Below are 14,517 nucleotides of genomic sequence, written 5' to 3' on the forward strand. Positions count from 1 at the left end.
CACTGAGTCCAGAAGCCCATATGCGTCCCCAGTAGTAGTAGCCCGAAAGACGAATGGGAAGGTATGGGTGTGTGTGGACTACAGGACTAAACAGGCGTACCGTCCCCGACCAGCATATGGTTCCAAGGGTCGAAGACATGCTGGCCTGTCTGACTGGTGCGAAATGGTTCAGTGTACTGGACTTGAGGAGTCCAGATCCCCATGAGTGAGGCTGACAAAGCATTTATATATCCACTGAGATTCTTCCAGTTCGAAAGGATATCCCAGATCATATCAGGAGCCCCTGCAACCTTCCAGTGAGTCATGGAGAATACAGTGGGGGATATGAATTTGCTTGCAGTATTGGTGTACCTGGATGACCTCATAGTGTTTGAGTCCACCTTGGAAGTACATGAAGCGAGGCTACTGAAGGTGTTGGGCCGCCTGAAAGCTGAGGGGTTAAAACTTTTCTTGGACAAGTGCTAGTTCTGCAAGACATTTGTTAGCTATGTTGGGCACTTAGTTTCCTGGGATGGAGTAGCTACAGATCTGTCTAAGATAGAGGTGGTGATCACCTGGCCAAGGCCCCAGACTGTGAGTTCCTCGGGTTTTGCAGTTACTGTTGGAGGTTCGTGAAGGGCTATGTGAGTTACCTATTGAATCAGCTTCTGTGGGGTTACCCTCCCTTGGGGAAGAAAGGGAGGTGGATGAAAGGAGAGGAGGGTAAAGAGCACTTCAGCCTTTTGGAGCTGTTTGGATCGAGGTGGGATGCAAAATGTGAAGAGATCTTTCAGTCGCTGAAGGAGATGCCAACCTGATTTCAGCCGGAACTACTGGCCAGGAAGTAGGAACATTGATGCTGATGCCTTGTCCCAGCGTGCACATGAAGGGCTGGACAGGGGAGTGGAAGTGCTCCTGCTCCAGGGGTGAAAACCATGTGTCAGTTTGCAATCACAGTGAAGGCAGATGGAAAGCAGAGGCAGGATTGAGAGGTAGATCAATTGGGAGCTTAGGATGATGCCATTCCACAAGTTTATTGACTGCTCCGAAGACAAACCAGTTACCGCAATTAGTTCTGCGGAACTGGCAGCTGCTCAGCAAGATGACCTGGACATTGATACCATTTGGTCAGCGGTCAAAAAGGGAGATATGGTCCAAGTGGAGAAGATGAAACATGCTGTGATGCCTTTATTAATGAGAGAATGGCCCAGATTGGAGTTGAGGAACCTATACTGAGTTACATCACCTCAGGACTGACCTCAGTGGTCCCAGCTGGTTCTGCCTGAGAAGTATCAGAGGATGGTGTTGAAGTCACTTCACAATGATCCTGGACATTTGGGGGTTGAAAAGACCTATGGATTGCTCAGAGACTGGTTCTACTGGCCCTGAATGAAGCTGGAGGTCAAAGAATACTGCAAGTTGTGCGTTCGATGCATACAGAGGAAGACGCTGCCTACGTGGGCAGCTCCCTTGTTCCACTTGCAGAGTGCAGGGTCCCTGGACCTGGTGTGTATGGATTTCCTGTCAATAGAACCCATTGCCAGCAATGTGGCAAATGTCTTAGTCATCACGGATCACTACACCAGATATGCGCAGACTTTCCCTACCAAGGAACAGAGGATGTCCACAGTGGCCAAAGTGTTATGGGAAAAGTTTTGATTTATTATGGCCTTCCCAGGCGGATACATAGTGATCAGGGACGGTATTTCGAGAGTAGGCTCATCTATGAGTAACTGAGCATGCTCAGAGTCGAGAAGTCGAGAACTACTCCTTATCACCTGCAGGGTGACCCCAGCCCAAGAAGTTTAATCGGACCTTGCTAGGCATGCTTGGAACTTAGGAGATCAGCAAGAACAGCAGGTGGAGTCAACATATTGGACGTCTGGTCCACTGTTACAACTGTACCCGAAAGCAAGCTACCGGCTACTCGCCATATTATCTGATGTTTAGGTGCAAGGCGAGGTTGCCCATTGACCTTTGTTTTGGGACTGACAAGGATGACTTACCACTGGAGACTCATCTGAAGTATGTGTCTGATATGAGAAGGGAGCTGAAAAAGGCTTCTGAATTTGTTGAGGTCACGGCTGCCAAGCATAATCAAGGAAATAAGAGGAGGTATGATCAAAAGGTTAGGTTCTCCCAACTCATGCTGGGAGACAGAGTCCTCATGAGGAATTTGGGGCTACCTGGAAAGCATAAGTTGGCCAACCACTGGGCAGCTACGCCCTATGTGTGGAAGAGTCAGATGCCAAATGTACCAGTTTTCTGGGTGAAATCAAAGGATGGAATGGGCCTGTCAAGGTTCTCCATCGGAACCACCTTCTGTCTCTGAGACAAGAGATGCAGGTTGAGCCAGAGTCTGACTTAGAGCCTACACCTAGTAAAAGGACTCTGCAGTGACGTGGAGCGATTGCAGGACCAACCGTGGGGGAGATTAGACCAGCCCCTGCCCCTGAGTGGGATATGGACTCAGAGGATGAGGACATGGAGGCATGGTAACTCCCCTCTGATTGAGTAAGAGACTCCCAACCCTTCTCATGCTGAGTCAAGTGAAATTGGCGGGGTAGGGGGGGAGGTCTGTCTGTGGACAGCCTGGGTTGCAGTGGGACCCTGCAAGGGATGAAGTGGGGCTCAGCTAAGGGGTCTGAGTTGCAGGTGGGCATGAGTGACAGGCCAGGGGAAACCTTGCCAGGTTGACCAGAAGTATCCCCAGTAGTGTTGGAACATGACGAGGTAGATAATGGGGAACAGAGGTCTTACAGAATCAGGAAACCACTGGATAGCCTAGCCTATGTAGCATCAGGGGAAAAAGACTGTGGCCCCTGCTGCTTTGGGGAGCTAAGTCACTGCCTCAATTTCTAGCTGTCCTATATCCACTCTCTTTTCTCTTTTATTTTTAACATAGCTGAAAAACTTTTAGTATCCACTTTGATATTATTTGCTAGCTTGCTTTCATATTTCATCTTTTCCCTTCTAATGATTTTTTTAGTTGTGGGTTTTTAAAAAGTTCCCAATCCTCTATCTTCCCACTGATTTTTGATTTGTTGTATGCCCTTTCTTTTGCTTTTACAATGGCTTTGACTTCAGTCATGGTTGTACTATTTTACCATTTGAGTATTTGTTCATGTTTGGAATACATGTGTCCTGCACCTTCCTCATTTTTCCCAGAAATACATGTATTGCTGCTCTGCTGACATCCCTGCCAGCAGCTCCTTCCAATTTACTTTGGCCAACTCCTCTTTCATACCACTGTAATTTATTTTACTCCACTGAAACACAGCTACATCAGACTTTACTTTCCCCTATCAGATTTCAAGCTGAACTCAATCATATAGTGATCACTGGTTCCTGGGTGTTCTTTTACCTTAAGTTCCCTAATCGCTTCTGGTTCACTGCATAACATGCCATCCAGTATAGCCGATTCCCTAGTAGGCTCAATGACAAACTGCTCTAAAAAGCTATCTCTTTGGCATTCTACAAACTCACTCTCTTGAGATCCATTACCAACCTGATTTTCCCAATCGTCCTGCATGTTAAAATCCTCCATAACTACTATAAATTGCCCTTTTGACTCGCCTTTTCTGTTTCCTGTTGTAACCTTTGGTCCATCTCCCAGACACTATTGGGAGGCCTGTATGTAACCACCATCAACGTCCTTTTACCCTTGCAGTTTTTTAACTCAACCTACAAGGATTCAACATCTTCTGTTCCTGTCACATCTTTCTACAGATTTGATGCCATTCTTTATCAGTAGAACCACACCATACCCTCTGCCGAGCTTCCTATCCCTCTGATACAACGTGTAACCTTGGACATCAGCTCCTAACTACAGCCATCCTTCAGCTATGATTAGAGATGGCCACAACATCATACCTGACAATCTATTATATTGCAACAAGATCTTCCACCTTATTTCTTCTACTACGTGCATTTAGACACAACACCTTGAGTACCGTATTTCCTATCCTTTCTGATTCTGCATCCCTAATGATTTGATACTCATTCTTTTAGCTGCAAATAAGTCCCATCATCTACCTGCCCATCAGACAGTCTGACTGCGCACTGTCTTTAATTTTTTACCATATGTTCTGTCCTGAGTCCCTTCACTCCAGGTCCCACCCCACTGCCAAATTAGTTTAAACCCTCCCCAACAGCTCTAACAAACCTGCCCAGGAGTATATTGTTCCTCCTTGGGTTCAGGTGCAATCTTTTGATCAGGTCATACCTCCCCCAGAAGAGATCTCAATGAACCAAGAACCTGAAGCCCTGCCCCCTGCACTAGCTTCTCAGTCATGCATTTAATCTGCCAAATCATCCTGTTTTCGTCTGTGCATGGCACAGGCAGCAATCCAGAAATTACTACCCTGGAGGTCCTGCTTCTCAGTGTTCTACCTAGCTCTCTAAATTCCCTTTTCAGGACCTCATTGCTTTTCCTTCCTATGTTATTGGTACCAATATGTAGCAAGAAATCTGGCTGTTCCTTCTCCCTCTCCAAAATGTTGTGGATACGATCTGAGACGTGCTGACCCTGGCACCTGGATGGCAACATAGCAGCCGGACGTCCCGGTCACATCCATAGAATCTCCTGTCTGTTCCCCTCACTATTGAGTCCCCTGTCACTATTGCTCCCTTCTGCACCACAAACTCATACTTAGTGCTTGTAACCCAGTTGCAGTGGCATTCTCCCAGGAGGTCATCCCCCTCAAAAGTATCCAAAGTGGTATATTTGTTTTTGAGGGAATGGTCACAGGAGTGCTCTGCTCCAACTGTCTATTTCCATTTCTCCTGACAGTCACCCAGCTACTTGCCTCCTGCAACTATGGGGTGACTACTTCCCGGTAATGTTGATCGATTATGTTCTCACTCTCCCATACAAGCTGAAGGGCATCCAGTTGCTGCTGCAGATCCCTAACATGGAGTTCCAGCCAGATGCACTTCACGTAGATGTAGTTTCTTGGGAGACTCCAACATCCGGCATGAAGAGCACGCAACAGCCATTTAAAATGGTACAGTTAAGAGAGGGAAAAAAACAAAAGGGAAACCTTAACAAACGCTTTAGCCAGAGCTGAGACCTCTTCCGAGCCAAAGTCTCTTTTAAGCCAAAGCCTGTCACTTCTACTCTCGCCACTGACCTACTCCCACCAATGGACACTCCGCTTATCCCTTCTGTAATTTTATTTAGTTGGTAGAGCTCTGTTGACACTGCTGATTGGCTCTGTGCAATGGACAAATGCCCATGAAGCTCTCTTTTAAAGTATCTGCTGCCAGCCTGCAAGAAAAACCTCTTCGTAGAGCACTGTTGACACCACTGATAGGACTCCTACAATGGACAAATGCCCGTGAAGCTCTCTTTTTAAAAAAACACCGCCGACCTGTGAGAAATAAGCCCTGGTCTCTGCATCTGTGTTAGGATTACCAGATGTGACTCACCCTTTTCACCTATACTGCAGCAATGAGGGAGAGTATTACAATGCAGTGGTGGTGCAGGACTTTGGGGACACAAGAAGACCATTAAATTTATTTAATGAAATGGACGTTTGTTGTAGCAGGATTTCCCCGTTGCATATCAGGTTTAGGCAGTGCAGCATGGGCAGAGAGTGTAAGCAAACTTGTTGAGATGATAGAACAATGCATACTACACACACCCCATACTATTGTAAAGCTCCTGAACACAGGGAGGCTCCCTGACCCAACATTACAGCACAATTTTATGTGCTAAGATCAAAGGTAACAGCAGGTCAATTTCTATAGTTACAATGCATTCATAATGCTTCCTTTGAATTACATATAAATTTCAAACACCAAGATCATCACACCAGCATCCCATCACCCAAAATGAATGTTAATCACTGCTGTCTGAGTCCACAGACGGGTCAAATAATTTAATCCTGCCAGCAACTTAGTGCAGGAAGACCATTGTTCTGAGCTGTATTTCAACTTCAATCTACAATCCACATTCAGATCTGAAGACCGGTTGCTATTGAAATTAACATTTGCTATGGTTAATATTCATTTTGGTGCGGGTAGCAGTTTTTAATGGTGACCTTACTGAGTCCATCGAAGTCAAAGCTAATCCTGCACTGGCTGGGGATTGGAATGGGTGCATGAAGTCATGCTGCAGCACTTTGGCGATGTACTCATTCTATGGCTTTGTTCTCAGGAGGAGAGAGTGCGAAAAGATAGCCTCAGGGAGGGATGGTGCCGAGAGGAGTTTGATTGCTCAGTTATGTGGTGTTTGAGGTGGCAGAGTGCTGGCTTCCCTTTTACCGAACATAATGGCTAATACTCCTGAGGGAGTTTGATGAGATTCAGGGCCTCCTCCATTTCCATGGATTTATGGGGTATTTAACTAAGGTTTCAGGCAGATGATCCAGCAGGTGGGTCCCCAACTCAGCAGAGCACCTGAAGACCAGGCAAAGTGAGGATCATGAGTGGACAGCCAAGACTAACTCAGGATAAGGGGAATGTTGGGTTAGTCAATCAGGAAAAATCGGATGGAATCATAGTGTTCTCTGATGTCCCTGTGTACAGACGCTGTATGCCATCAGACTATCCAAGATCCCAAGGGACATCCATCAATGGCTTTGATGTTAATTGAATGAGAGATAGGTTGGTAGGGTGTCCATGCTGCACACTCAGAATCTGTTCCAGGAAGTTGCCTGTGACACCAGAATCCACTAGTGCCGCCTGTGCTTATAGGGCCGACAGAGCGTGGAGGAGGACAGAGAGAGTGCTATGGTACCAGAATGAGGGTTTGAGTAGATAATGCCAGATAGGACGTTTCTTGTTTCTATCTGGAAGTGCTGTTTTTCCGAATAATGTGGACAGGTGATGCATTGGTGTTCAGCTGTTCCACTGTAGGCGCAAATGTTGTTTCTACCCTGGTGCTCGTGCTCTTGGGGGGTGGGGAGTTAAGGAAGCTCCTCCTAACTGCCTGTATTCTGGAGGTATTGGTGATGATGTGGGGCAGGGGTTCCCAAATTTTAAATACGATGGACCAATACCATTAAGCAAGGTGGCCTTGGACCCTAGGATGGGAACTGATCTAGAGGATTGTTCCATAAGATGTTTTTCAATGTGGACAGCCAGAGTGATGAAGCTTTCGAGGTCTTTGGACATCTCCTGGGTAGACAGCTCATCTTTCAAGCACTCAAAATCTGTGATGATAATGGGCCAGCAGCTTTACCATGGTTCAGCTTCACTCCATCGCGAGGGTAATCCCACAGTGTAATCCCACACAGAGCATGAGCCTTGGTGCAGGAAAAGTATCAGATCCACTGCCTCCCTTCAACTTCCTGGATGGTCAAAAACTTAGCACATCTTAGCAGTGAATTACCCATATTTGTTGCAAATGGTGGAGAGTTGGATGAAAGAGGTAGACAGATGGCCAATAATTTCCTGTTGCTTCTAGATCATGTGCTTGTGTCAGAAGATGACTACTTGGGGTAAGCATGTTCTGCTGGGTCAATTAACAGTTGATTCATCCTGTCAGGAAATGTAGTGGAGGCTTGACCCAAAAGCAGAGCAGCAGAGAAAATTCAGCAACGAATGATAATTTAAAAAGTAGACCACAAAATAACAAACCCCAAGGGCCACAAAACAAGAGGGAACAAAAACTAAAACTAAACACACCAAGCAACAAGGTAAACTTTAGGCCAGGAGAGCAAAACCTAGGGGCAACTGGTTGAGGCCAGCTGGTTTGATGAGTGAAAAAGGACTATGGATTAAAACTGGGGTTAAATATTTTGCAGGTGATGAATCTGGAACAAGCAGCAAATAAAACCTATTTGCTTAGTGGAGACTGGGACGTGTCAGTGGAAGTCGGCCTGAGAGTTAGCAAGTCCTGTCCAAATGTCTTTGTCACCAGAAGACTGGCTACATCATAGTTAAATGGCTCAAAATGTTGCTGCAAAGTGGCATTTACAATGGATTGAGTGTTGCATTCCAATTGTTTCCAAACTAATTTTCCAATAAATATTGCTCTGTGATCATTTAGAATTACTGGAATGTTGTTATTCTTGTGTTTCCATCTGTTATCTGTGCACACATTCAATCCGAACAGGATTTCGTCACTGAAGCAGCTTTTTTTTTGATAAGATTAGCTTTATTTGGAAACATTGAAACATCCGTCTTTACGTCAGCAGCACAGCAATGGAAACCGAAGCAGTTTCAAACTCCAGGGAGTGCATATCTTGCACAATCTCTCCTGGTTTAAGATGTCTCTACTGAAGGTGTGCAACAGCTTACTCAGTAGTTCGAAAGCAAGGAAATTAGATTTAAAATGTTACTAATAATACTTTTTTAAACTAAACTGTGTTAAACGATCACTTCAAATAATGGAGAGGTGAGAGAAAGCAAAGTTAACTCAATAAATGTGCCCTGCTGGTGTGCTGCAAAATGGATGCACTTGGAGATGGAGCCATGCAGGTTTGAGAGAATGATTCGAAGAGGAGAAGGCGAGGCAGAGGAGTTCTGATTCCCATCCAATTAACCTGCGTATGAGACAGGATTGCTCTCAGCATTGAGTCAATTTGGAGAGGTCGAGAATGGCCTCTTCAACAGTGAAATATAGGTTCTTAGTGAATCACTGGGTGGCTCATTCTAGGCCCGGAATAATTTGCCACAGCGAGACTCGAGTCCCAATGCAAGGCATGATCCACTGTTTGGAGAATTTAAACGGCATCCCAGATAGATGGAAAGGCAGGGTGTCGAGAGTTGGGCGAGGTTGGATCTTTCTGAGCACTGAGATGATTTGGAGCTCAAAAATGGCTCTTCATCAGTATCGAACTCAAGGCCCGAAGTGATTCGCTGTGGCAGACCGCAGCTCTTAATGCAAAGTACAGTTCACTGTTCTGACAATTTAAACTCTGGCCCATATAGACTGGACTCCTCTCTCTGCAGTGCTAAGGCTTTGAGAATGCCTGTGCTTCATGTCTGAGAATTTGGAGGCATTTGCCCCACTAAGATGATGAACTGAATACCAAAGCTTTGAGCCTACTCTGGGCTGCTCTGGGGATTTGGATCCAAGGACTTAATTTGCTTTGTGATGCTGTTGTTGTTGCCTGCATGATTTGTGAGTTTTTTTCTCAACAGTAGGTAGTTAAACTATCGAACACTGCCATCAGCCTATCTGACATCAAGGATGTATATACAGAAAGGTGCCAGAAAAGGGCCAGTAACATCATGACGATTAGTCACTTACCCTGCTCGTTGATGGTTTGTCCTAATTCCTTCAGGAAGGAAGCAACATAGCATCCACAACATAAGAACATAAGAAATAGGAACAGGAGTCGGCCCTCTGGCCCGTTGAACCTACTCCACTACTCAATAAGTTCATGGCTGACCTGGCCATGGACTCATCTCCACCTATCTGCCTTTTCCCCATAACCCTTAATTCCCCTACTATGCAAAAATCTATCCAACTTTGTCTTAAGTATATTTACCGAGGTAGCCTCCACTGTTTCATTGGGTAAAGCATTCCACATATTCATCACCATCTGTTCCTTCTCATCTCCATCCTAAATCTACTCCCCTGAATCTTGAGGCTATGTCCCTAGTTCTTCTCTCATCTTATAGAAACTAGGTATAAAAATAAATAGACTGAGAGATGGAAGTGAGAATGGGAAGCTGAAAAGAGTACAGGAAAAATAGCGGTAACATCGATCAGTGGAAACAACTTTCCTGCCTCTATCTTATCTATCCCTTTCATTATTTTACATGTTTCTATAAGATCTCTTCTCACTCTTCTGAATTCCAGCGAGTACAGTCCAAGGTGACTTGAATCTCTCCTCATAGTATAACGCCCTCATCTCTGGAATCAACATGCTGAACCTTCTCTGCATCACCTTCAAAGCCAGTATATCCTTCCTCTAGTAAGGAGAGCAGAACTGCACGCAGTACTCCAGTTGCGGCCTCACCAGTACTCTACACAGTTGCAGCATAACATCCCTCCTCTTCAATCCAATCCCTCTACAATGAAGGCCAACATTCCATTTGCCTGCTGCACCTGCAAGCCAACTTTTTGTGATTCATGCACAATCACTCCCAAGTCCCTTTTTACCATTGAAGTAATGATCTGCTTTTTCATTTTTCCTTCCAAAGTGGATGACTTTGCATTTACTAACATTGTACTCCATCTTCCAGACTCTTGCCCACTCACTTAACCTATCTATATCACTCCGAAGGCTCTCTGTATCCTCTGCACAATTTGCTTTTCCACTCAATTTAGTATCATCAGCAAACTTAGATACACTGTAGTCGGTCCCCTCTTCCAGATCGATAATGTATTTCATGAACAGTTGCAGGCCCAGCACTGATCCTTGTGATACACCACTTACCTCTGATTGCCAACCAGAGAAACACCCACATATCACAACTCTCTGCTTTCTGTTAGTTAACCAATCCTCTGTCCATACTACTACATCACCCCCAACTCTATACATCCTTATCTTATGGATAAGACTTTTATGTGGCAACTTATCAGATGCCTTCTGGAAATCCAAGTAAATAATGTCCATCTGTTCCCCTCTATCCACTACGCTCATTATATCCTCAAAGAACTCCAGTAAGTTTGTCAAACAGGACCTGCCTTTGCTGAATCCATGATGATCTGCCTGATGGATACATTTCTTTCCAGATGCCTCAGTACTTCTGCTTTAATGATAGCTTCAAGTATTTCCCCAACTACAGAGGTTAAATTAATTGGCCTATAGTTACCTGTCTTTTACCTAAATCCTTTTTTGAAAAGTGGTGTTGTATTCACAGTCTTCCAATCTGCAAGGACCTGCTCAGAGTCCAAAGAATTTTGGTAAATTATCAGCAAAGCCTCTACTTTAACTTCTGCCATTTCTTTCAGTACCCTGGGATGCATTCCATCAGGACTTATCTATCTTCAGATTCACAAGTTTGTTCAACACTATCTTTTTAGTGGTAGCTAGTGTTTAGAGGTCCTCACCTCCCATCGCAACCATAACATCTCTCTTTGGCATGTTAGATGTGTCCTCCACCATGAAGGCCGTCACAAAATAGTCATTCAAAGCCTCTGCCACTTCCTCATTACCCAATATCAATTCCCCCTTCTCATCCTCCAAGGAACCTATGACCACTTTAGCCACGCTTTCCGCTTTATAAAACTATAAAGACTTTTACTATTCATTTTTATATTTTGTGCTAGTTTATTTTCCTAATCCATCTTCCCTTTCTTTATTGCTCATTTAGTGGTTCTTTTTTACTCTTTAAAGTCTTCCCAGTCTTTCAGTTTCCCATTACTCTTGGCGACTTCTTACGCATGAGCTTTTAGTTTAATGCCTTCTTTTATTCCCTTAGTTATCCAAGGCTGGTTCTCCCCACCATTACTGTCCTTGGTTTTAACTGGAATATACTTCTGTTGTGCACCATGAAAAGTCTCTTTGAAAACCTTCCTCTGTTCCCCAACCTGTTCCACCATATAGCCTGTGTACCCAGTCTACACTAGTCAAATCCTCCCTCATCCCATTGTTGTCATGGTTAGGCATAATACACTGGTTTTCAATCAAACTATTGCATCCTCCATCTGTATGAGAAACTCAATTGTACTGTGATCATTCTTTCCAAGAGGATCCCCAACTACAAGATCACTAATTTTACCTGTCACATTGCACAGGACCAGATCTATGATAACACCTTGTGGGTTCAGTAAAATGCTGTTGAAGACAGCTATTGTGGATGAATTGTATGAAGTCCTCCTCAAGACTACCTCGATCAACTTGATTCACCCAATCTACGTGCAAGTTAAAGTCCCCCACGATAATTGCTGTTCAATTCTGATATGCCTCAGATGCTTCTTGGTTTATTTCCTGTGCCTCTGTAATGTTATTATTCAGTTGCTTAGAGACAACTCACACCAGTGATTTTTTTCCCTTTACTATTCCTAACCTCTACCCAGATAGATTCAACATTCTGCTTCTTAGATAGTATATTGTCTCTCACTATCGGTCTGATCTCATCCTTACTTAAGAAAGCTACCCCTCCTCCCTTACCTTCCTGCCTATCTTTCCATATTACCTGATATCCTTGGATATTTAATTCACAGTCCTCTCCACTGTGTAACCACATTTCTATAATGGCCACTAAATCATACCCCTTTGTAATGATTTCTGCCACAAGTTCACCGACCTTATTTCGATTACTACAAGCATTCAGACAAAGTGCCCTTGCACTCATTGTGCTTTTAAAATCTTGTAAGCTTTTACTCTTCTGCACTTGATTTTTCTTCACTCCACTCTTACTTTTCTCTTTTTACCTTTTGATTTTTTCTTTATCCCCACTTTTCTCTTTTACTTTATCCATACTTTTCTAATCTGTTAAACCCACCCCCTGCTATTTAGTTTAAAGCCCTATCCACAGCCCTTGTTATGCAATTCACTAGGATCCAGGTCCCATCACGGTTCAGGTGGAGTCTGTCCCATTGGTACAACTCCTTCCTTCCTCAATACTGGTGCCAATTTCCCATGAATTGCAACCAGCTTCTCCCACATCAATCCTTGAGCCATGCATTTAACTCTCTAATCTTCTTCACTCTATGCCAATTTGCATGTGGCTCAGGTAGTAATCAATAGATTTCCACCTTTTTGGTTCAGTTTTTTAATTTAGTAACTAGCTGCTCAAATTCCCTCAGCAGAACCTCTTTCCTCATGCTACCTACGTTGTTGGTACCCACATAGACCATGACAACTGGATCTTTCAACTCCCACTGCACATTCCTCTGCAGGTCAGATAGTATGTCCTGAACCTGGGCACCAGGCAGACAACACAGCCTTCGGGACACTCTATTCTCATGATAGAGAACTCTGTCTATTCCCCTGACCATACTATCCCTGTTTCCCACTACATTTCTCTTCTTTCACCCTTCTTGAATGGCTCTCTGAACTACATGCCACAGTTAGGTTGCTCATCCTTCCTGCCACCCCCGCTCTCATCCATGAAGGCAGTAAGAATCTTACACCTGTTGGACAAGCTCAAGGGCTCAGGCTCCTCCAGCACTGTCTCTTTGATCCCACTACAGTCACACCCTCTTGCCCTGACCACAGATCAATTTGAGGCAGTTAATCTAATGGATTTGACTGCCTCCTGAAACAGAGAATCTAGGTAATTCTCCTAGAATTTTGTATCATTGCTGATGTGCCATAGTGTTTGAAGCTCAGATTCCAGGACATCAGCTTTGAGCCCAAGTTTATCGAGTAGCCAACACTTGCTGCAGATGTGGTCACCAGGAGCCACATCAATGGGGTCCACCAGCCCCCACATCATGCAGCTATAGCATATCACCTGATCCTGCATCATCTCTTTTATTTAATTAGCTGTAATTTAGGGACTTTTTAGTCAACCACTACAACAGCCTTGCTTACACCTCCCTGCTGAAGGCTCATGAGCAAAAGCCTCAAGATCCCACTCCTACACTGGCCCACTTACACAGTGGCCTCCCCACTTTGACCCTGCTTCACTTTTATTAGTTCCTGCTGATGAATTGCCAATCGATTGGCCCACCGCTAATGTGCCAAGTCCAGCAAAATGCTCTGTTTTTAAACTCCTCTGCCCGACCTGTGCAAAGCACTCACTCTCTCTGTCTCTCTCTGCAAATCGATTGGTCTGCCACTAATGCCACCAAGACAACAACTAGACTCAAAAAGTTACTCAAAAACAGTCCAAGCATTAAGCTTGATCAACATCTCCACCCACTATCTCAGCCCTCCACAAACCCCACCACCACTAATTTATAATTTCCTGTCAGTCGCCTTAAACACAGACATGCGTAGGCCGAGAATCACTTTACAGACATAAAATCAATGTCTATTAGTTTTCTTATGTATTCACATTTACTGTGCTTTTTATTATTGTGTTCTTTATCTTATTGTTTTTTCTGCTGCATCAGATCTGGAGTAATAATTACGAAATGATTTCCTTCTTTACACTTGTGTACTGGAAATGACATTAAGCAATTGTGAATCTTGATAAGTGAAATGTGTTGTTAGTGTCAATGACCAATACAGTCTGGGTATGTGCTGGTATGTGTTGACAGTCTGTTTGAGTAACATAAGTTTGTAAATTTTGATTGGAAGAATTATCCCTTCACAGTCAGTGGGAAGGAAACAAGGTGAGAGAGTGGAACAACATGACCATAAAAATAATCCAATGACAGGGCCTAAAAAGGAACACATCAAACACAGCTGATTATCCATGGTGTCAAGGTAACACCAGTCTCATGGCGACTGGTTTCTCTGGAACAGTGAATTCAAAAGAAATTTCCTTACACAAAGAGTGGTTGAAATCAATTTATATTTAAAGTGAGCTGAAGAAGCACACGGGAGAAGGAAATAAAACCGTAAAATACAACCTTAATGTAATTAAGACTGATAGGCAAGGCTGGAGTGGAGGCATTGACTGGGTGGAATATTCTATCCAGTTGTAAACTGGGCAATTGCCGCAGGTTTGCCCTGTTCTTTGGTAGCCTCTTCAGGTTGGAAGCTCAGGTTCAAGTCCAAAAACAGTTTTCAGACATAT

This window comes from Hemitrygon akajei, chromosome 17, assembly GCF_048418815.1.
Source record: "Hemitrygon akajei chromosome 17, sHemAka1.3, whole genome shotgun sequence".
Classification (NCBI taxonomy): domain Eukaryota; kingdom Metazoa; phylum Chordata; class Chondrichthyes; order Myliobatiformes; family Dasyatidae; genus Hemitrygon; species Hemitrygon akajei.